Here is a 24,966-nt window from a genome sequence, read left to right as displayed (position 1 = left end):
TAAAAGCACGACAATAATGATCATAATCGTGCTGAGTTAACTACTTTACCTCAAAATAGTAATGCTCTGCTGTCTTCTTCAAAGGGAGGGGACATACTAAAAAAAATCAGCACTTGCAGGAAATCAATCATCATAGTGGGCTGAGAGAATAAGTAATAGGGAGATGGTAAATTAAAACCCTCATTCAGGCCTGGATAATGAGGCACGCACAGCACCTTCCTCCTCTTACTTTAATTCAATTTCAATTCAGTTTATTTTATATAGCCCAACATCACACATTACAAATTTGCCTCAAAGGGCTTTACAATCTGTACATATACGACATCCCAGTCCCAGGACCTCACATCGGATACATCTGCGAGACGCTTACCACTGCAGGTTCAGAGATGGCTTGGTGGGATGGAACATTTCTGCATAAATCTGCAAGACTCCTGAGCGTTGTGTGTTGTTGTTGTTGTGGTTGTGTGTGTCCTCCTCCTCCAGTCCCCTGCAAGGAAATAGAAGCTGTCCAAGGTGAGTCAGCAAGGAGAGAAGCTGTTTGAGCAGTTGGCTGAGGCTTTAAGGGAGACGAGGGAGGAGGGAGATGATACATTTTGATAGTATTTGTTTTTATATTCCCTCTAAGAAAAAACTGGTTGCAAACAAATCACCCGTAATTCTTCTTTGTCCATTTATTGTTGGTAGTTTCTGAAAAAAACAACACTTTGACTATCACCATTTTTTAAAGACTGTGATCGTGTCCTGCAGTTGTTTTTGTTTATTAGAAACGACATGCACTCGTCTAAAAGAGAGAACACAGATGACTGAAATCAGCTGTTTGAGTATTTATTATGATGCAGCGGTCAGTCAGATAATTCAAATCTCCTGAAGCAGCATTAACCTTCTTAACCTTCCATGTGTCACTGTATGGTAGATTCTGTGAATACAGTGCGTGTGTGTGTGTTTGTGTGTGTGAGTGTGCATGTGTTTTTGTGCAAAGGTACACAACGGGGTACATATATGGGGCTTTAGCACTGACTGATATAATCGTATGTTTTTTCCATGCTCCCCCCTATCATTGTGTTGCTGTGATACAGTAATCCTCTCTTATGTAACTGAGTCTCTCTCTCTCTCTCTCTCACTCTAACTCAATGATGACACTCGTACACATGCACATGGGCACTCACACATTTGTGTATCAACCACACCAGTCAGCACCTACAAATGCATGTAGACGTATTGATGCAGGGGGCAGCACTGTTTAATTGGACATGGGATTGACTGTATACTTGCATTAACATGCAAGTTATGTGTTTTTAAATGGAAGATGAAGAACTTGTACAGTAAGTGTCAAGAAATTCCTTGCTAGATTCGTTGGTGCAATATGTCATGCACTCTTTTCTGTGTTTATGTTTGTATACGTTCAGTCTCACATTTCTGTTTGCTACATTAAAATAATTTTTATTTTAAGGTCAACTTGTTTTGGGGAGAATTTGTAAAGATGATGTAATGACGATGAGTTGTCTAGCTATTTACTTGAAGCTGCACACAAGTAACAAAGTACGTGCACAAGTTCAGTACTAAAGTCCAAATCTTAACCAGAGACAAGCAAATACAAAAGGTCTTCGGTAAGCTGTCAAAATGCACTTGATATGAAACTATGCATGTTCTTCTGTGTGTACATCTGCTTGCAGTATATTTTTTATGTACACATTTACTTGTATGTTTTGGTTGTGTGTGTGTGTGATTCAGTAAGTGAATGCTTGTATGAAGGCGTGAGGTTTGCAGTGTGGCTCCAGCGTGTTTAATCTCTGGTTGTGTGGGTCTTGCAGGCGATAATGCGGGATCACACGTCCGGCGCTGACATGGAGGAGCTACTGAGGCGCTCTCAGGTGGAGTTACAGTGGATCCAAAGACAGCTGGTCATGATAGCTGCCAGAAACATACAGCATCACCACCTGCACACCAAGGGCAAGGTGGGTCTACTGTGATACCACATACTGAAGGCCAGTGTTGCTACTCGTCCAACATGAAAACACTACTGGAGGAGAACTCTGCCCACCAATATAAATGTATTCTCCTAGTCAAGATTCAATTATCCTCTTATCAACATGAAACAGACCTCCTTAAGGAGGAAATCTGGGGATAAAGCATCACTTTTATGGACTGTCCCTAGAAAAAAGGAACATCTGCTCAACCTAATCTGACAGAACTTCATTACACGTTATTATGACGCAGCATTTGATGATGCTTTCAGGCTTTCCTCTTGATGATGGACTTTCTGTTGGAGTTTGACACCCACCTTCTCCAATACACATAATACACAGATGTGTAGGTCTTTGCAATGACAATAATTGTGATGTATAATATTTTTTTTCAACAACTCAAACTTTGACTTACTATTTAGCCCTACATATGAAGTAAAAACTTCAAATGTTTCAAGTTAAAATAATTCAAAAGCTTATCACTGGGCAGGCTTATTCTCTGCTCTGTAGAGCACAGAACAAGAAACTTGTGATGTTTCCAAATCATGCTATGACAAGTGCAACAAACATATGAAGTGATCTCAACGTCTATTTTTGTTCTTCAGCACGATTACCATTGTTATTGACGAATGGTATTCAATCTCATTCCAGCTCCTTCAGTCTTACACTTTTAAAGTTGAGAGTTTTGTGTTTTTGACCAAAAATCTGTTGCTTTCAATAATGTTTTCCATTATTTGACTGCAAAGCCTCCATTCGAAGAACTTAGGCCTTGATGTGAAATCTCAAATAACATATTTTTGTACATTTTCCATTTTAAATATCAAACAATACATCCCCGTACAACATCTATTTTGTTAGTTTCGTGGGAAAACATACCATGTGACGTGTCACCAGGTGTAGAGAAAGTCTTCAACCAATAACTCCATCCCACATGTATGTATTTTTCCTTTTATTCCATATGGCAGGAGGAGGACGGCATACTGCTTGAAAACACACGTCAAACATTCAAAGTTGAGGCCAGGCCACAATATGCTCTAATGGCAGCTTGTTGGGTCATTAAATGACACGTCGCCTTCAGCTATTTTCATATTCAAAGGGGTCATTGCATATTTCTGCCCCATCCAGTTTCCATCTGTTCCTGAACCCCGGTCTCTTTCAGGCCTTCATGTCATGCGCAAAAAACTATTCACTACGAGAGCAATGCGTCTACAGTAAGGATGGAAAGAGACTGTGAGCAAGCGTTGCTGGGCAACAGAGTGGAACAAAGAGTACCTTCTGCTTTCTCCTCTCACTCATGCACACTAGTGTCTCTTTCTTTCGGTCCTCTCCTCTGTCCTGTGCCTCCGTTCCAGTGGTAAACGGAGGACACCTGTCGACATAATACATTGAGTGCCTGCCGCTGATTGAACCTCAGTAAAACCACCACGCTGATTCAATTTGAGTCCTCTGATCGGGGATTTAGAAGATTTGATCTGATGCGAGAGGAAAGTTTAAAGTAGTAAAGGCCTACCGAGCTAATGCTAAATATAGTGAGATATACATGGAGTGATGCATGCTTTGCTGCTTCAGAGGAAACAGGGATGCTGGACCTTGATGTATACTCCGCTTGAGAAATATATTCAGAGAGGATGCTCATCTATGATGTAATGATTTACACATCACTGCTCAACAGATTTGCATAGTCCATTTAAATGAAAGCTGCCCTGCATGTCATGTTTTGTGTTGCCTGTGTGACGTTTTGGGGTGTGCACATGTCTGCGGATGAGCGAGACAGAGCAAAAGAGTCAGGGAGGGGGGATTTGAAAGCACGACTGGGGGAAGAAGCAGAGAGCGCGAGAGGAAGCGTTAGCACATTCAGGGGCGGGACTCAGGGAGTGTGCGCGCGTGTGCCAAGCCACTGTAGCTTATTTTTTGCTTTCACTGTTAGGGTGAGACCTCCAGCTCCAAGCTAGTGGAGCTGCAGATCTGGACCGCTCTTTCCAAAACGCACACGCGGGCACTCATGCAGCGGCAAACACGCGCACATGCGCGGACGCGTCACTGCCAGCCGGTAACGTGACGGGAGGAGATCTCGAGTCATTCTGGGACAGCACCGGTGCTGCTTTTAAGGTAGGGACATTGTCAATGTTTATATGAGCAAAAGCATCCCTGTATGTCCACGCTGCTGTCTCATCCCCCTTTTTAGACTATTCACTGTTGATTTTCTTAAATTCAAAACACACACACAGCATGCAGCACAGGATGACGCTGTAGCTGCTTCTGAGAGGTGTAACACCTGCTGGGAAACACAGGACAACATATATGCTCTTCATGAGGAGCAGCGATGAGTGTTTGTAAATGATGCTGAACTGTTGACGCTAGATTTATAACAGTCTGAATCCAAATCCAAGTGAAACACATTCATAACCACGCGTATGCTGGAGAAGAGTAGCTCGATGGGTTTGAAAAGACCAATTTTCTGTTTGCGAAAATCTGTTTTAATGGCAGGTCAATAACTGTACATCCATGGCGGACTGCATCAGGCAGCACGGATGCAATTATTTCACTCACACACCAGATGGCGATATGGCAATCCTTTTAAATCACACCCCAGTCCAAATAAGATTACCGTGGTATCCTGGTGGGTCGGTTGGCTGAGCACACGCCACTTAACCACAATGCCCTTGGTTTAAAGCCAGCCACCACATGCTGCTTTACTAATCTATTCTCCGGTGTCCCTTCACCATAAGTCATCCAGGTCCTGGGACAGGGAGGTCACATGTGTACAGACAGTAAAGCCCTTTGAGGTTCATTTGTAATTTGTGATATTGGGCTATACAAAATAAACTAAATTGAAAACATTTAATAGAATTGAATCCAACAAAGCAAAAATGCCACAAAATCATCCAAAAAATAAGTGATTTATCGGGTGACTATACTCACAGCATTTCCTGGCGTCCATGAAGATTTCAAATCGGTAGCTATTAATTACTGCAAAAGTGGAGGGAAGCTTAATTATGCACAGCATAACGTACTAAAAAGCCCCTATTACATAATTATATGCTCTAACATCTTAATTGCTACCCACATTATCTGCCTTGCTTAATAAACAGTCGCCCAGCCTCCAGTTGTTTACAGTGTACCCATCATTGTTGTTGTCTACGGTGCGGTGCAGTTCAGGCGATATACAGGAATTGAAGTTTTAGTTTTTCAAAGAACGTGTCCATGAACTTCTCATTGAGTCATGACATAAAGTGTGCAGCGTCGGTATAAGTTAACGTTAACCTCCCTTTTTAACCTCAAGTTCCTGCTTCCCTCTGCCCTTTGAGCTGTTCACTGACTTTGACCTTTTGCATTCTGATTAGTAAACACAAAAGGATTTTTTTTCTTTTGAAGAAGGAACAAAAAAAAAGTGGTTAAAACTTATTCTATTGTGTGTCCTGAAATCAACAAAGACCGACGCAATCTACATATCAACCAAGCGACTAAACCAAGGTGAAGTGCACTGATCGATCATTAAATGATGCTGGTAAATACAGACATTACCATCACTAGTCGCCTATTTATTCCTGTCAATGGGTTTATTGAGCAACACGTGGTTACATCTCCATTATCGCACACGTCCTCTGAGCACTCCATGCCTGAACTTTGAGATGTGACAGAAGGGGCATATCCGGTTGGGTAAAGGCGACCTCGGATATTTTTCACATATCTTTTGTGAGCACTCGTAATGCTTGGGGGTCTTCATATATTGCTCAGGTAATCTTTGACTGACCTATTGGCATTCAATGGATTAAAAGACTTTCTTTGTGTCTGTTATTCACTGTGATGAATACACAAAGGAAGATGCATTTAGTTATTGCCCAGCAGTCTTCTGAAGGACGGTGTCGCATCCTCCCACATTGTCAACTTACTTATTTCTACACTATTTATATTGGTATCTTATCGTGTGGTCCTCCTCTATGGAAGACCAACAGAAAATGTTCCATCATAATGAATGAATGAATGCCAAAAGTTGGATGTAATTATAACAATGCATGTGATGCAGTGTGCCATTTGCTCATCCACACTGAATCCAAAGGCTGGCTTCAGAATGTGTGTGAAACAGCACACCTTTGGGAGTGAAGGCACGACCCTGAATGGGTTTCTGTACCTTCCACTTTGTCGCTTTTGAATTCCTCCCCTCCTGGCTCACATTTAGCAGAAGATTGTTGTCAGTGTTTCTCGTGGCCCCAGAGCGTACAAGTGCGTCATGATTCCCAACTCTGACGCAGCTCCTGTCAGAGCAGCTTTGGCAGCTCCCTCGGCACAAGGTCTCCCAAGTGGACGGGCAATTGGGCGCTGTCCGACTCGGGACTGGGACTCGTCACAAGCTCCTTTCTCTGCATGCCTGACTGATTTGGGGACGTAACTAATCATGTCTCAATTATATGTCTCAACCTGGCATTGATAAGTGTTGATGAGTACCATGAATCTGCTCCAGTTCCCAGCCAGCAATTCATTTTGTAATGTTATAATAACCACATGTTGTCAAGTCACCAACATGATAACCTGTTTTTTTTTTTTTTTTGAGAGAACACAATCAGTTTTTGCACCAACGGTTTTCTGGTCTAAATGACTCATGCATCAGTTCTCACAAGAATGTCCATATGGTCTAATATCTCACTCTAAATAGGCCGACTGAATGTGTTAGTCAGTCTGTCTGTTTGGAAAACCCACAGTACTGGTTGGCATCTGTCTGTCGGTTCTTGGAAAGTCCATCACATTACACTGCAGGCTATCTGCAGGCTTGTCTGCTTGGCAGCTCTGCTGTAGTAGCAGGTGTATCTGGCTGTCTTTCTGTCTGCTTGGCAGGTCCATCATACTGGCTTTGGCTGTCTGTGTTAACTGACATATTGCCTGCAACTTTGTTGCTTGTCTTTGTGGAGGATAATAGTCGGGGGAACTTGTTGCTATTTTTGAGTGAGTTCTTTTGTGTGCCTGAGAAGATGCCAAATGCTCTGCTAGCACACTAATTGATATATTAGAGTAATATAAACCGATATTAGAACCATCTGTTGGTTGGTCTGTTCTGTGGGTTACTACAAGGGGAAAAGGGTTAGAGCTTGAAGAGAACAATTGGCATACACTTTCAATTCTTCTTTAATTATCCTCCAAGTGGTCATTTACATTTTAGTGGGAGAAAGCAGAGAAAAATGAACAGACTTCAGAGTAATGCAGCACATATTTCTTTTGTCTAGGGTGGTAATTTCTCCACTTTTTAAAGCTCTGGTATTATTGGAGTGGCTGGTCTGGCTAAGTGTGCTTTTTCAGAAGGCAAATGGGAAGACAACACCCCATTTGGGGTTTAATGATTGCAGCTCTCCAAAATGTTCCCATTTCATATTTTTACATTCCTCAAAGTAGATATTTTGGAGCAGAGCATCAAATCTGTTTTTAGATTCACTCATCGGGAAGAGTTCCTTCATCTGACACAACATGGAGCAAAAGGCATCCTCACATCCTTGGAGTGTGTTTAACATCAGGAGGCATGGGCAGAGTTTACATGCACTTCAGAATCAGAATCAGAATCAGAATCAGAAATCAGAATCAGAAACAGTTTTATTGCCAGGAATGTTTTCACAAACAAACGAGGAATTTTTTTTGGTGGAAGGTGCAACATTCAACAAAAGTGTTTGGGTGTGTGCTGCATGTTAAAGTGACGTGTGTGGAGGAGGAGAAGGAGGAGGGAGGAGAGGAGGGAGGAGGAAGAGGAAGGAGGGAAGAAGGAGAGAGGAAGGTGGAAGAAGAGGTGGTAGTCCTGGGGGTGACAGTCAGTCAGTCCCGGGGTCCATTGATGAGCCCGACCGCCGTCGGGAAAAAGCTTCTAAATCATCTTCCCCCTTACCTCGGCCAAACAGCTGCTCAGCTTTTATATTATCTGCAGCTCCTCTGGTGGCCTCAAAGTCATTGGACAATTTAAAAAGTACAAGATTGGCAGCAGAGCAGTTCTGTTCCAAAACAAGACAATTGCTAACTTTAAAAATGCACTATCAAATTGTACACATGGATGTCTGGCACGAAGGAAAGCTGAGCAATACGAGAAACTATTCACCACTCCAATCTGCTTATTACAGATATGTAGTTTACTTCCATGGAAGGGCCGAGCGTCGGAGTGAAAATTCACTTTCAAAGGCCATTCTAATCCATCAAGAAAACTTCTAAGGAGAAAAACACTGACTAGCAAATCCTGCTGATGCTCAAAACCTGTTGCAGTAGCAGCTTCATTTTCAGGCCTGGTAATCCTTTTCCTGTGACTGACCCCACGGGATGCAACTAAAGCCTGAGTACGTCGCTGTAAGCAAGATTGACAGGAGCCGTATGTCCTCCTCCATAACTTATATTAATCAAGTGCTCACTTCCTCCTCATGAATATTGTTTATACCGACTCAGCGGCCTGTCTGTTGTTCAGGTGGACGGCCTGCCACTTTGGTCTAGACTTCTCAACAACTACTGGATGGATGGCCATGTTGGATGGACGGCCATGTGATTTGGTACAGATATGCATCATGATTTTTTAAATCCTCTGACTTTTTCTTAAGTTCCACCAGCAGGTCAACTTTTAATTTTTCTTGTGAAATATCGCAATTTATAACCTCTATAATCCCTTCTTTCACATTTTGGTTTTGAGTGAAATTGATTTCCCTGAAATGTTGTACAAAAAATTCACGTTAGGCTACCCTCTGGATGATCTTTCATAATGTTGGTGATCCACTGACTTCGTCTTGCTTCATCATCAGCTTTTAACTTTGATTTGTCTCGTATTTTGGTCTGTGAAGAAATATTTGCACAACAATCACATTCACTTATATATACAGTATATCTTATATACTAGTTAGCAGGTGTTATGCTAACAAGCTAAACTCTGTTGATGAACATTATACTGCGCATCAGCATTCTAGCTTCGTCATTATGGGCTTGTTAGTAAGTTTAGATTAGCATTTAGCTCAAAGCTCTCCTGTGCCTAATGCTACATTCACACAAAATGTTTTTTGGTGTGAGCGTAGCAGTGGTGTGTCGTCTCACATCGTCGCTACACAGGCTGTGGACTCTTGTCTTGTTCATGTATATTTACGTAAGTTAGTCATGTTAGATTTTTATATGGTATAGTACAGTGGCGGGCCGTGGGCCTGGGGCCTGGGCCTTCAGTGAGGTCCTACACAGTCCCACTCAAATTAATCCACCTCTTATTACTATCATTATGATGCCATGGCTCTAGACCAGGGCTCAATACGTCGATCGCGACCTACCGGTCGATCGTGGCGTAGTATTGGTAGATCGCTTGACATTAAAAAAAATTAGCCCGCCCCCGTCATTTTCTCTATAGCACTTCTTTGTTCATTTATTAAACTAAACAGCCGTCTGATGTTGATCGTATCTACACAACAGCATGTCATTTCTCTCGGCTCTCCGTCTCGCGCGCTGCAGAATGCGCGCATCGGGACGGAGAAAAAGAAGAAGAAAAAAGTCACTTGCACTCGTTTGTTCACTAAACAGGGCATTGTCGCACCCAAAGCAGATTTCAAGTATATGCTCGACCAAATCGACATCTTCTCCTCCTTCCGCCATTGTGGGTTGAAAAAACAGCTTTGTAGTCCGCAAATTAATTCCTTTATCAAATTCAGTTTCCTAGTTCTGAGGTTTTGCATCTACCTGCCCATAGGACCCGCCTCTCAATATTGGTAATCCAATCAAAAGACGTGCACGCCCTCCGCCTGCTCGCTGCTCCTGTGCCGGTTCCGGGGCCTTCTAGAAGGCCTACAGGAGCCAACTCTAAAGCTGATTGGTTGACACAACATCGTCATTCCCATTCACTTGAAGCTACCAGCGCCCGCAATGTTGATTCTGAAGGCCTAAGGGCAGATTTTAGCCCCCTGGCAACACACGATGGCTGAATATGATTGGATAAAAGATCTAACATAAAGACCAGCCCTCCAAATCTCAACCTGGCGCTGGCAGCAGCGCAACCAAGAGGAACGCTATGAAATTAAGAGAATAACTCTTACTCTGGGAAATAATTGAATACATATTTGTGGGGAAATATATTTAGAAAAAAATATATATTCTGATGATGTTTAGGCCAGCAGAGAAGGCCTTGCTGGCCCTGACGGCCCGCCACTGGTATAGTATAACAATTACAACTAATAATAATCATAGTAATGACAGCTCGTACTGTATAGGTGATCTTTTCTCATCTTTTTGTCTTGCAGACAAGATATGAAGTTTCATCCCAGCAACCTACCGGACACTCGGCCCACAATGTGAACCGCTATCGATTTCTGGAGGAGAGAAACCGAACTCTGAAGCTTGAGGTAACTACGCTTCGCCAGGAGAAACATCAGTGTAGGAAAAAGGTAAATGTCCCACTCCCACCACCCTGCTTTTGACTTTTTTTCTTCCTTCCACACATACAGTACATGCACATATTCACCTTTCTCACCCACATTTTTTTAGATTAGCTTTATTTGCCTACATATGAACACATTATACATATTTACTTTTACACTCCTCTGGAATTGAAACTATTAAGATATAATTATTGTGGCACCGTATGCATGTAGAGAGTGTTAGTGAGTCACTCTATTCAAGTCGCTGTGGCAGCTTTTATTCCTCAAGGACGCAGCAGTGTATAGCGAGGTGACTCGCATGACTCTGTGCACATATACTCCCTCTGATCGGTCTTGGCTATGCAGACATGTGGGCATGTGTAATGTGGTGTAAAATAGATAAGGAGGGGCTATTGGTTTGGTGTGTTGTGCATTAGAGTGTATGTGTGCGTATTTAGTTTGCACTGTATGCTTATGCATGCATTTATGTATTTAGTCCTTTGGAGGCCTCCCCCAGGTGGTCTCGGATGGCAAGGTGTGTGAGCTGTTGTCTTGGCAACATGCCTATTTGCAGAAGTGTGGACAGACTGGCCGAGGGGAACTGACATAACATAATGGCTGGTTCTGCTATAAGCCTCAATGGGTTGAAATTAGTGTCAGTAAAATAGAGCGAAACCTGCATGCTTCAGTCTGCATTTAAATATGGTTTACTGGCTTTTTCAGTTCAGGCTAGTTCTCAGGCTAAACTATTTTGTCACACTACTCATTCGGTCTGTGAATGACAGCATCGTTGCCTTCTCCTCATTTATGTTGTAATGAAGCATACCTCAGTACAAAACAGACAAGAACCAAAATAATTACTTAAAGTCTATCAATTGTTGCCATATATGGAAACTAGATAGAAAAAATAACCAAGGAGAAGAACCATCATGTCTATAACCTTCCCAAGAACTGCTGGGTACTCTCCTTTTACTCTAGAGAAAGAGCTGAGAAATCACTTCTAAGACAGCAATTCCGACTTTTATATGAACACATTAACACCTTTCTGATCGAAGAGCAAAATGTATGGCAACCTGCCCAGTGGGAGATTTTCTCTATGTTCACAGCCAAAAACCTTGGCACAAGCCATGTCTGTCACCGTAGCTTACATGCAGTAGTCAGCAACATAACTCAATAATTCCATGTAATTATGTATGTGTTCGTGTTTATGTGTTTTTTATATGTGGGTAGATACTGTTGGAGTTAGTGGGTGCCTGGCAATCGCTTTGCTGTCACTGCTGACAGCTACGCTATCACAAACTACATCATGGTCATTCATGCAAAGATAGACTCAGTTATGGATCAGTTGGACTAAGAGAAGCTCAGTCATGAGAGTGGGTTTGCTCATGCAGATAGACTCTTTTTTTACTCTTCAAAAAATAGAGAAGTTGGCGGGGTATCACATCCATCAATTTTAACTTTAATGCTTACTTTTTAAGTAAAGGAAAATATGGCCATATGACATTTAGAATCACAGCTAAAGGATTAAATGTAGAGTGCAAAGGTCAAAAGATGTCGCATATTAGATCCAGACAAAACACTCACTAGAATGTAGATAACAGATTAAAAGATATGTTGATACAAAACACATGCCACACGTCCGATTAGCCAGCTAGTTATTTCTGGTTTACAGGGAAGGCGTGTTTAATGTCAACTCAATTCTACACAAGAAATCAGTTGTTATTATAAAATAAATCCTATATTTCGTCATATGTTAGCAGCATCTCTTGCTTTGTTGCACACAGTGATGATGGGTGCATAAACTGCAGTTATTTATAAATGTTTTTAAATGTAGCAGCCATCTATGCTCAAATACACCATGGAATTAGAATACCTTTATAAAATTGTTGGCATAGGTTTTTATCTGTCGAAGAAATTACGAGACAAGTAATAACTCTACTAATTACATATCTAATGTTATATAATAAAGTGCCTATACTATTAAAAAATGGATCACATGACTACTGATTGTATATATTTATGATGAAGCTGGAGCTATCGGAGCATTCTCAAGGTGGCGCCGATAACAGCACAAAATGAATGCTCATCGACTGAATGTTAAAACGGCTGTTTGTTAACATGTTCTCCATGTCAACTTAAAAGATGATAAGATGTCAGTGGTGTGTCTTAAGCATGTTTGTGCTGCCCCAATGGTAAGAAATATTAGATATTGCAGATTTAGATAATCTTACAATTCATAACAAACTAAAATCGTAATATCCCAGATTGAACATTGTTCTCAACCTAGCACAGACAGCGATGTTGAGTATATATACTGAGAGAGGGACCACACCCAGATCAAAGCAACTTGGTCCTCCTTTCTACTTTATTCCTCTTTTGTATAGCTAGGCTAGGGTGCTAGATCAGGCGGTTGGCTACAGTCAATCCACTGTTTTTTGCTCTTGCATTTAATCCTTGTTTTATTGTTGAGAATGAGGCACTTCAGCTAGATTCTCACATCTCTTATCTGTTCTTCCATTTAATTTGTTATTTTGCTTCAGAGTTTGGACTGCTTCCTCGAAAAACAAACAAACAAAGGGCTTTAGAAAGGTTGCCTGGAAACAATCTGTGACGGACAGTCGGAGAAAGGTACCTTAGGTGAGGAATGACCTTCTGTGTGCAGTGTGGCTGCTGCTAAAAGGCCACAGCTGTCTCCCTGGACACCATCCCTATGGCAACAATTGTGTACTGCTAGCAGCTGGCCCCCTCAGATGATCGTCCTTGTGACGATATGGGCTGTCCCGCTGCAAAACGGAACGTCTAATCAATAATCACGAATAGCCGTGTTGTCTCAGCTGACCCAGTCATCTCCAATTGAACTCCGTCTAATCAAAGATGCACAGACAAATTAGGATTAATAATAGTCAAAACATTATGGAACAAAACGACTGCAAACAAGCCAAAATATTGTTCGTTGCATGCAGGATGCATTCATATGCAGGCATCTGTTTGTAGACAACATTGTAACAGCTCACACAGCCAGCAGTGAAAAGATGCTAGCAGATTATCTTGCTGGTAGTAGCACTATTTAATCCCTCACCCCTCCTCTGTTCTCTCCCGCTTCACTTTGTCTTCCATACTTTCCACTCCCCCCCCCCCCCCCCCCAACTTCCTGTCTAAACAGGGTGCCACTAATCTGGCCTGTGCAGCGTCATGCCTGCATTCATTGAAGTGGATTTGATGGCCATGCCAGCCTATGATCACATTTTACAAGCATTTTCTGAGAGTTATTTCCAGACACACATTTTGAAATGAATTATGCATTATTTCTGTTTGTCAGAGGATAATACTTCAATAAAATAGAAACAATGCCATTTAAATTTCCCTTAACGTCCAAACTCACAGCCACAAAAAGGAGCTGCTACTGTATTATCTACTTTATGTTCCTTACTGACGACGGTCGGTCCTTGGTAGTATTTCTGTCTTTCAATAATCCCAATCCAAAGTGCTTCATGGAGTGTTTTCCATAACGGTACATTTAACTTTTAATTCCAACAGAGCGGGATAAGACATTATCACCTTATTAGGTAATTTACAGTCTATATATTCATAAAGATCGATCGTGACTCATAATCTGCATAACCACAATTATTAATGCGTCCCATAGTGCTGCTTCCTAGGCAACTGCTGCTTTCATCCTTCTTTGTGTTGGAGTTTGCTGTAGAAATGGCAACAAAACAAATCTGTGAATAATGGCTATCGAGACAGATAGTTACATAAAAGTCCAGCTTTGGCTTGATCTTAGAGCGTACACTGATGAAAGTGTCTGAAACAAATTTGTCGTCCACTGAATCATAAAAGCTTTAAAACTGCAGGGGAAAATAAATAATGTTGCATAAGTAGGAAAATATGCAAAAAATATGGCACTGTCAAAATGTAGGGCTCTCCTGGATTAATTGAAAATCCCCTTAACCGGATTAAATCATTTTAGGGGCTAACTGGTATACCCACACTCTCAATCACACAAACACATGCATGGACACGCTTGAGCCCCCACACATAAACTGATGTCAATATGATATAATTACTCATTGTGACAAGGAAGTGTAGGCAGTGTGACTGCAAGTGTGTTTTGTGTTGTAGTTAAAGGCTAAAAGCTGTGAAACTGTGAGGATTAGATTTGGAACAGACTGAAAATGGAATAATTGGTCGCATGGGAATGAAATGAAATTGAGGTCCCACCATTAATGCATGTAGACTTTCAATTTGGGTCGTGTTTTCAGAAAACTTTATAATATAGCAGCTCAATACAATAGGAGTATATCAGCATGGTTCCCGAACCCTAAACGTGTGGAGTAAAATGACATAGATTGTGCAAGTAATTCCCCCCCATTTAGCCTTGAAAAGGGGCTGTAAAAGGTTTGCAATGTGCTCGACAGGGGTTACAAAAAGCGTGTTATAGTCACAGGGCTCTCAAGTCTCACGCATTGAGCGTGAGACTCACGCATTTCGGTCTTAACTCACGCACTCCCGCCACACATCGTATTTCTCATGCTGAAAAAAACTCTTGGCTATTTAATGCTTGAATGCAGGGGTGCTCAATACGCCGATCGATAGGTCGATCGCAGTCGCTGCAGAGCTCCGACGCCGGTCTGCGTGCATCGGGACGGAGCAAAAAAAATAGTCACTAGCACCCCCCCCCCCCCACTTATATTCATTTAAGTAAGTTAATGAAAGTGTTGAAACCCAAATTTCAGTAGAATACGCTTCTTACTATTATCTATATATTCTGACACCATTCACAGTATACACAAAGTTGCCATGCAATAACCTCATTGCCACAGTGATTGACACAACGTACCATCTTAAGCTGTACCCTGTTTATTAATACCATTACAACATCATTACCAGATGTTTGTATGTTAGTAAAAACGTGGCATCAATCAAGGCCCTGTTCAATTAGTGTCACAGCTTAAGACAGGGAGCAGAGGAGGGGAGGAGGAGGAGCATTATGCAGGCTGCTGTTATTTCAGTCAATTTGGCAGACAGACAGGAAGGTCCAGACTGTGTGGTACAGGGCAGCTCTCCAATAAACCATCCTTATTTGTCTCCTAGACTCCACGATGCCGGTTTCCTATTGCCAACGATACCTCTTCCGATGTAGCCGACGGTTGTAGCAGTGGAGCTGGCTGATTAATTCAACAGAGTAGATTTCCGCAGCTCGCTGCACTCACATACAGAGACAGAGAGAGACAGAGAGAAAGCCAGAGCGAGAGCCAGAGAGAGAGAGAGAGAGAGAGAGAGGGGGAAATTGAGCAGAGGAAGAGAATGCGTAAGAGAAAAGGAGAAAATGATGGAGGAAGGGTGTTAAGGAGGAGGGTCTTCGGTGGTAGGGAGAGAGTGAGAGGAAAGGAATAGGAAAGAGAGAGTGTGTGCAGAGGGGGCGGAGGAAAGTAAGAGAGAGAGAGAGAGAGACACACAGACACACACACGCACGCAGGCCCCGGAGCTGCTACTGATGCTGCTGCTGATGCTGCTGCAGCCGTTTGACAATTCCCCACCCAGAGAGAGCAGGGAAGAAGGGAGGAGATCAGAGCAAGGAGGAAGAAGGAGTAAGCGACACCTCTGTCAAGATGCTCCTATGCTAGCCAACACTCACGGTAAATACCAACCCTTTATCACCACTCTGCTTCCCCTTTACTGCCGCTGTATGTCTCATTGGCCCGGGTGTGTTTTGTTTGGTTTAGCTTTGTTGAGTTCCATATATAGTGCACAGGGTTAGCATAGCCAAGCAGCTGGGGAACAGCGGTCTGTGCAGCTGCGGCAGGAGGAGACAGACTTCCACGGAGAGCTGGAAATGAGAGGATGATTTGTACATTTTGGCTTTTCAAGGACTCAATGAGGGGAAAACAACCTCTAGCTTTCTCTGTTTCGTGACTGTAGCAGGGCCACCTGTTTGGAGATGTGTGGGTGTGCGGTGTGTGCTGAAGGGTGGGGGGTGGGGTTACGGTGTGCTGGTCTGATGGTGTGTTTGTGGTTTAGGGTTAGTATGTGATTGTGTGCCCATGTGTTTGTTTGCACATGGACTTTTTTAAGTGCAGGATAGCGCTGCCTTATAACTGCTGTTAAATTATTGTGCGTAAAATAGCATTTGTAAACACATGTTTACAAGAGCCCTTAGACACACTGTGTGTGTGTGTGTGTGTGTGTGTGTGCATATGGGAAGATGCTGGCTTCTATACACTCATTTACCAGTTTATTAGATGCACCTATGGTAGCTGAAGCTAGTGCAGTCTAATACGACCACCATTCATTTCCCTCCTTTTTTGTTTAGAGGTATTGATTCAACGTTAGGGCATTATAGAGACTATAGTTTATGGTGCTGTTGAATTGTATTTCATTTGATTAAAGGAGCATTGTTTAGGTTTTAGTGACTTCTAGCGGTGAGATTGCAACACCCTTCCGCTCACCCCTCCCGTTTCTATTGTGTCGGAGAACTACGGTGGCCTTCAGGTAACGTAAACACGTGAAAGGTTCTTTGTAAAGTCAGAGTTTGGTTTGCCCTGGAGAAACATGACAGTGCCGCATGGTGCACTGCATGAAGAGGACCTGCCCCAGGTATAAAGGACTCCTTCTTAGCAAAATGAGTTTAATAAAGATAGTTACAGGTAAGATGAAAACATAGTCATGAATATTTTATTTTATTCCATTAACGGATTCCCCTAAATCCTACACACCGGTCGGAAAAACCAGAGGTATTTCGTCAACATTTTCATTTTGATAATAAATACAGCCAATATCCCATTTTCTGTTATAAGGATCCTTCCCTCACATATTGCTGCACATATGCTGTTTTATAAAAAATATCAATGCCTGCTTTGTAAAAAAAATAAGACGCATCGGTTCCTATGTCCCAAAGGATTTTTTTCGTGGGAGCCAGGTGTGCTAACCAGGTGTTCACAGCAGTGAACAAAAAGTTTGATAAGAAATGTATTACAACTGGGAAAGGTTCTGCTTATGTTTTGGGAGCAGTTAGGTATAAAACATTAAGCAATATAAGAAAACTTCAACAATGTTTCTTCTCATGTCTCACTGTAGTCCTTTCATGCGAAGAAAACATCACGTTTTGAATGAATGAATGAATGAATGAATGAATGAATGAATGATCTACAATATAAAAACAACAAGACAATATAAACAAGACAATATAAAAACCAGAATGAATCATATGAACTATACATAAGTGTAAACCTAAGTTTTTTTTTTTTTTTATTGCACGATTCCTCATATTGAACGGGGATGCGGCATTTGACTCTCTAGAAACTTAGCAGCATGGCCCTCGGAAAGAAGCTGAACTTGAGTCTGCTGGTCGGGGTATACATAGTCTGGGTGAGATGGATCCTTGAGGATCTTGACTGCCTTCTTAAGGCAGCGAGAGCTGTACAGTTCTTGCAGGGAGGGGAGGGGGCACCCGATGATCTTCTGGGCCCTCTCTGCGGCTGTGCAGCTGAGGAACCACACGCAGTATGTGTTCAGAGACGTTGAGATGGAAGAATAGAAGTTTGGTTTTATCTGGTCAGTTGTTCAGCAACTGCTTTCTATTGGATGTGGTTCTGTCACTGTAAATGCTTAGAATGTGTGTGTGTGTGTGTATTAGAATATACATTCATAACCCTGCACTATGCATATGTTTGAATATATGTCTGTGTGGGTGGGTGAGAGACTGAAGGAGAAATACAACAGAGGAGAGAGAAAGTCTTGGTGCTTACAGTCTCTTTTTGCAGTGTTTTGCTTCATGTGAGCGGTGTATCTTTCTCTTTCTCGTTCCCTTTTTTGTCTCTCCCTTTCCTTATTTTTTACCACACGAAGGTGTAAAAATCAGATTTTACGAATAGATGGGGAAACATCTTATATACTCCCGTAACTACGCTCATCTTGCACCATTCTCCCATTTCTTCTTCTACTTCTTCATCTCCATGCGGCAGACTGGTTGGCTGTGCCAGCTGCCGTTCAGTTGGATGCTAGGAGGTGAGAAGGAGAGAGGGGAGGAAAGAAGAGGAAACTTGTGGTTTCAGTCTCATGGCTGATTGCCTTGCTCCTCTCCTGAGATTATCAGTGAGTCTGGCAGCCCAAAGACCGCCTCCTTGACGAATCACAATGTTCCTCAGGACACACAGACGCCTATAATCCCTGAACAGAAACAGCCTCGTAGGGGTGTGGCCGCACATGTCAATAAACACATATGTACTCATGCACTAACATGTGGAGACATTGAGAGTTGCACATCAGCGAACCTTTTCTGTACTTTACACACCGACGATCACTCGTTTCCACAGTTCTGTATTATTAACTGTGTATCCATGCGCGCTGTATTACACATGCACATCATATCGAGTCGACTCTGTATCGCTTTAAGACTCTACTGCTTACTCGTGTGCACTCTCACTGTGCATCTTTGGTTTGCTAACTGTTCATTCATCCTGCACGTTCAAATAGAAAATAAATTAGACAGCTTTTGTTTGCGGTACTTTCATGCCGGCTCACATTCAGACAATTCAAAGGGCATCAGATATGTTGGATGTGGTACTTCGTTGCTACTTTTTTATCATGCTGGCACACCATACCTGAAAGAGAACAGTTTCTATAGCAACCCCATCATCCCCGCCCCTCGCCACTCCTGTTGTGTGTGTGTGTGTGTGTGTGTGTGCGTGCAGTGTGTGTGTGTTCACAATGTGTCTATCTCTGAATGCGAACACATGCCTGAATATGAGTGAGTGCCGTATTGATTGCTAGCATACACGTGTTGATGTCATCTAGCCAGCGGGGGAAGCAGAGAGGGAAACAATAAAGGAACATTTCCTCTGCACATTTCCTGGCAGCTTTTCAAGATACACAGAAGTTGTGTTCAAGGAAAGAGACAGAGCACTGCAGAGGGGGAACGCTAAAAGAACAGGGTGTGGCAAACTAGGAAAGTGAGAGGTGGAAAGGAGGGAGTGTAGTTAGGAAAAGAACATATGGTCGAAGTCTAAATACAAATACAGTTTCAAATGAATGGGTGCAGAGGGGCATTTCTGCATTGATTGACCACGCTCATTAATCAGATACAAATAATTTATTTTTATTCATTGAATGTACAACAAATTAGTTTGAGTATGTGTTTCCTGTGTGACTGTCAGGCCTTACCGCATGTATTTCTTCTTCATTGCTTCACTGAGTATCAGGTGCACCGAGCCCTCTGGATGACATCACTTAAAGCCTCTATATGACCCTGACCCAGGTTTAGGTTGTATTTGTTTTAAAACGTGTGGCATACGTCTAGGATAGGACAGCAGACCAAAGTGCCTTTTCAAAAGCCTATATTTGTGACCTATTTGATTTTGTTTCGCTCCACCACGGCACGGCGAGGTGAGCCCTTGAGCAAAGACACATGCTGGTTAAAGGCCTGTTTATTCCGCAGCACTAATTGTCTCCCACTGTCGCCTGTCCTTTTTTTAGGTTGACTTGTCTCCTTTCTGTTGAGATCACACTTTCCTCTCAGCCTCTGCTCCTCTAAATAACTACTTGATTACCTACATTACACATGTCGTGCGCCTCAGTCTTTCTCTACATTTCCCTTCACTCAACACTTTCATGCTCTTCCTTCTTCCTCCCAGCCCCCAGTGATTTGTGTCTGGATGGGCTTGAATGATTAAACATAGGACAGGAGCCTTTGGTGGAGTGAACACCAAGGGCGACTGGATGGAGGGTGAGAGGGAGAGAGGATGGAGAGAGAGAGAGAGAGACTGTCAAACACACCAGCCTGTTTGGATGACATGACAGGACCTGTGCTCTTGTAACTGTCCCCTATTGCTCGGTGCCACAGAGTCCTGCTCACTTGAGACCTAAAACTCGGTCACATGCATTTTGCCGCGCACTGTTACATGACCCATTATAGAATTATCTATATTGTTCTTGTCATTGCATTCTGAGCTGAATTTTGAGCACAGATATAAGTTTAAAATAGCAGAGAAAAATGGATCTGTTGTTTTCTACAGTGAGACTTGTTTTGAGCCCAGATGATGGCAACTGTCCGTCGCCTGTAAGTGATCGTTTCTAAAGGTCTCATTATCCCACTTTTTCTTTTTTGAAGGAACATTCTCCAGATATCTGTTAGCTTGATGAGACAGAAGTCTGTGAGGGATTACAGGTGATTTTCCTGTTTTGTTTGATGTACATGTCGTCATGGTAGCAGTCCCGATTCCTTTTTGCTTTGTTGCTCTGCTCATAAGAGGAACCATTTGGTAGCGTGTGCAATACTAATGAAGAATAAATAGGAGGTATATATTTAAGGTAAGCAATGATATATTTATGTAAGTGCCCCACAATAAGTAATAAGTGCAAAATGTCAAATGGGAAAGATCGAAACAAATGCAAGAGCAACACAACTGAATTAATACAACTGAAATGACCTCAACAAAAGAGCAATATATCCGTTGAGGAATACAAATGAAGAATATTCATGATCCACTTTGATATTGAGAGCAACAACTATTCCAAACTTTAGCAAATGCTCGTTCTTCATTTTATGCAAAGCAGAGTAAAAACATCCAGCAGTCCCTGGTTAGTCGACCTGAGTGACTTAAAGAGGACGATCATAAACAAACTCACTCGTTCAGTGCTTGTGCACATGCATATCTGTAGTTCTGACCAACCCACACACTGTGCAATACAATGCACTTTGAGAACACAGCCACCTATAGTGAGCCGCAGGGTGAAGTTCGCAGACGACACAACGGTCATCGGCCTCATCAGGAACGGTGACGAGTCTGCGTACAGACGGGAGGTTGAACGGCTGGTCCTCTGGTGTGGACAGAACCACCTGGAGCTGAACAAGCTCAAGACTGTGGAGATGACAGTGGACTTCAGGAGGAGCCCCCCAACACTATCCCCGCTCACCATTCAAAATAGCACTGTTCCTGCGGTGGAGACCTTCAAGTTTCTGGGATCCACAATCTCCCGGGACCTGAAGTGGGCCTCCAACATTAACACCATCCGCAAAAGGCCCAGCAGAGGCTGTACTTTCTGCGCCAGCTCAGGAAGTTCAACCTGCCTCAGGAGCTGCTGATCCTTTTTTACTCCGCCATCATCCAGTCTGTCCTCTGCTCTTCCATCACTGTGTGGTTTGGATCGGCCACCAAACAGGACAGAGTCAGACTACAGCGGATCGTCAGGTCTGCAGAAAGAACCATTGGTTCCAGCCTCCCTCCATTCTGGACTTGTACACCGCCAGAGTCAGGAAGCGGGCAGGAAAGATCACTGCAGACCCTTCACACCCTGGACACAAGCTGTTCCAACTCCTGCCCTCTGGTAGGCGCTACAGAGCACTGTACGCCAAAACCACCAGACACAGAAATAGCTTCTTTCCACTGGCCGTCACCATGATGAACAATTAATCAGACTCTTCCATCTGCACTATCTGCACTTTTTGACTACTGTCTTTAATGTCTTTTTTATATTTATCCCGCTTATTGTATATTGTGTGTGTGTATAAGTACGGAAGAGCAAAGTGTAACCGGAGTCAAATTCCATGTATGTGCAAACCTACATGGCCATTAAAGCTGATTCTATTCTATTCTATTCTATTCTATTCTATATTCAGGATATGATGTCCAAAACAGAGGGATGAACCTAAAAATGACCATACACCTCCTGTAAGTCAAATAAGAAATGTACTTGGGGGACTTCAATGTCGACTGCCTGGTAAATGTAAACAAAAACTAAAATGATGAATTCTAAAATCTCTTGGCAGCTGATGCGAAGAGGCCAACGCTGCGTAACCTTCTCCCAGTGCTTTGTCTTTGTTAAAAGACTGTTTGCTTCTTTGTGAAGCATCTGCTGATGAGTATAAAATGCAAATGTTGTACCGTTGGCTCGTTTTGTAATAGGATATACGTACGGAAGGCATTGGTCTGGAAACCAGTGGTGAGGAAACCTCTGCTCAGGCTCTGTCAGTGTGTTCCTATTAGCGTACTTTACATTTGAGCAACTGTGCAATGGGGTCAGATGTAAATTATTTAGCACCTTGTGCAGTATGTTTAGCTGCAGATTGGGGTCACGCATGTGTGTGGTTTTTTGTGTGGGTATTGTGTGTGGGTCTGTGTGTACAAAGACCTGTGTGTGCATCCCTGTCCGGATGTGGTTTGTGTGTGTGTGTGTGTGTGGGTGGGAGAGAGTTTAATGGATTTGCTTGGGCTGGAGTGTTTATATGCCAGCTTCTGTGTGTTTTGTGTGTGTATTCTGAGCATGGAGTTCCATCCAAGCATTATGTGAGCACGAAGGTCCATCGAAGCACACGTAATCCCAATCCAGCTCTTGGGCTTCTCATTAGCATTACACTGATCTTCCTCATAACTTATTTTCCTGGCCTCTGATATTCTCTGTGGCCTGAGGGAACAATAGGTCCTGTTCACATCAAGTGGGTTATGTCATCAATGTGACTGGAAGCTTTGCTTCTCACGTCATTGGAGCCCTATTTCACTCTCACCGCTTGCTCGCTCAGTATGTACATACAGGGCGTGCACTCACGACAATGTGCACGTTCCCTCGCCCTAATGCTCCCCGTGGGGCATGTGTATTCCCAAGAGAGGCCAGCGATTCTCCCGGAGGGCCTTCCTTACACAGTACGGCTGGAGCAACTCTACACATCATATATAGAACGGAGTCAGAGTTAATATGCTCACCTCTCTCTTTCTCCCAGGTTCTGTTCAGACCACTTTCAGATCGGATTTAGATCCATTTGGGACAAATTTCAGTTCATGTCTTTGATCAAATTGTGCTTTAGAAGTAAATTGTTTTCTTCCGTTTAATGAAAGAAACATGGTGACATCTGTGGATGTCAATAAAAAAACGGTGTTCTTGCATCGTATTGTGCGTCCAGTCAGTGATCAAAGACGAGCTCAGAGACCAAAGTCCAACAATGTGTCAACAACTATGACCCACGTCTGCAAACCAACCAATGAGAAGGTGACACTGAGTACACCGATGAACCAGCGTGATGCTACTGCTCAAAACATGGACCGGAAAGTCACTTTGCAAATGTGGCTTTTCATGTTGCCTTTTTTCCCTGGCCGCTTCATTATTTCCTCCTCTCCATTAATTGTTCTTGGTTTTCTTGATTTGTAAACGTGTGCTGTGGGTAAAGCATGTTTATTTCATTTTCAGAGCGTCAGAGTAGCGCAGGAGGAAGGCTAAACGCTCTGATTCACGAGGCATTCAATGTACAATTTGACACAGGTTGTGCAATAACAAGCTTATGAGGCCATTGCATGACACCCTATGCGAGAAGGGTCTAATAGTCTGGATTGCTGTCTACAGACATCTTAAGGCTGCATCTCACATGGTTTTTCCTTATTGCTTATTATGCCAATTATTATTTTTATTTATTTAAAATTTTATGTACATAAGCTGATCGAAAATTGTGGTAGCATCATATTTTAGAAACAATTGTCTCTTGCAAGTTGCAGATGTTTTTTTTCGATCCGACAGGGCTCTCACTTGCTCATGGATTGCTCTCATTTATCCTGTTTGTGTTGATTAGTGAAAAGTGTCAAACTTAAGAGAAGGAAAATGGTCCAATAATGAAAATTGCAGCTTGCATGTTGCACATTTGGGGAAATGGGCTTGTTGCACATTTGGGGAAATGGGCTATTACTTGAGAACATGGAAACCCTAGCGATTTGGTACCTTGCCCCAGATGTTACCCACTGCCATCTGTGTCCACAGTGTACACCACAGAAATAGAATAAGAGCAGAATAGATATTGAACTGTCATTTGACGTACACAATAAAATGCAGAGGTTTGTGAGTTGTTGTGATGACAACGCGTCTGTGGGGCCATTACAAAAAAATGGGAGGAAGGTGTTATTCCGGCTGTCCGGCTAATTTTCTGTAACCAGTGTGGCATTAAAGCAAAGCAGAATGAGCAAGCTAGCTATCTAGCCTGCTGTCCCCTAGTTAACCAGGTAGCTTGTTAATTCCACTATGATTTTATGCTACACTAGTTACATCAATGAAACCAAACAAAGTTGTCACTCATCTGGTAAAAGCAATGTGCTGTCTTTGACAAGAGTGAGTGGAAAAAGCAAAAGGTTGTGATATTTTCCTTGTGTACTCTGGCTCAGCGAGTCTGCGATTTACCGGAAGTCGGTTTAATTTATCGGGAAGTTAGCCCGCGACAACAATGTCAACGGTACTCATAAAACAGGACTCTGCTCTTCCCATACCTGCAGAGACACATTAGTGCAGAAGTTGAAATAGACACAAAAGATAAAGTTTTATAGCATGTTGATGAAAACTATATCGGTGACATTATGGTAACATTCACAGCACTTCATTACAGCCACGAAGAATAAAGGAGTAATGCAAAAGGTTGCATTCCAAGTAAGATGGCACACATGAATACTTCATGACTTAAAGGTTACAGGAAATCCCTGTGTGGGAAATGTACTGCGGATGTACAGCTATTAGCAAGTCGTTGTCCAGGTGCCATGCACATGTTGCAAAACACTAATATTGCGCAGTATTTTGCATTGTAACGATTGATATAAAAATGATCTTGTGGCTTGCTATAGTCTGCCAGATAAGCAGATTTTCGACAGAATATTAAGCGGGCTAGAAGGCACCACACTTCTAAGACCTTC

At 42.6% G+C, this 24,966-nt stretch overlaps 1 long non-coding RNA gene across 1 annotated transcript; it reads right to left on the bottom strand.

Moving 5' to 3' along the window:
* Positions 1-213: 213 nt before the first annotated feature.
* On the bottom strand, positions 214-23,169 carry LOC130205085 (uncharacterized). The gene is made up of 2 exons (XR_008833879.1): positions 23,008-23,169; positions 214-504 (listed from the first exon to the last, which is right to left on the bottom strand). It is a non-coding gene; the product is annotated as an uncharacterized LOC130205085 (long non-coding RNA).
* Positions 23,170-24,966: the final 1,797 nt, after the last annotated feature.

Source organism: Pseudoliparis swirei, chromosome 15 (genome assembly GCF_029220125.1).
Source record: "Pseudoliparis swirei isolate HS2019 ecotype Mariana Trench chromosome 15, NWPU_hadal_v1, whole genome shotgun sequence".
Classification (NCBI taxonomy): domain Eukaryota; kingdom Metazoa; phylum Chordata; class Actinopteri; order Perciformes; family Liparidae; genus Pseudoliparis; species Pseudoliparis swirei.
Note: the sequence above shows the minus strand (reverse complement) of the source record. Positions and strands in the feature narration are given on the sequence as shown.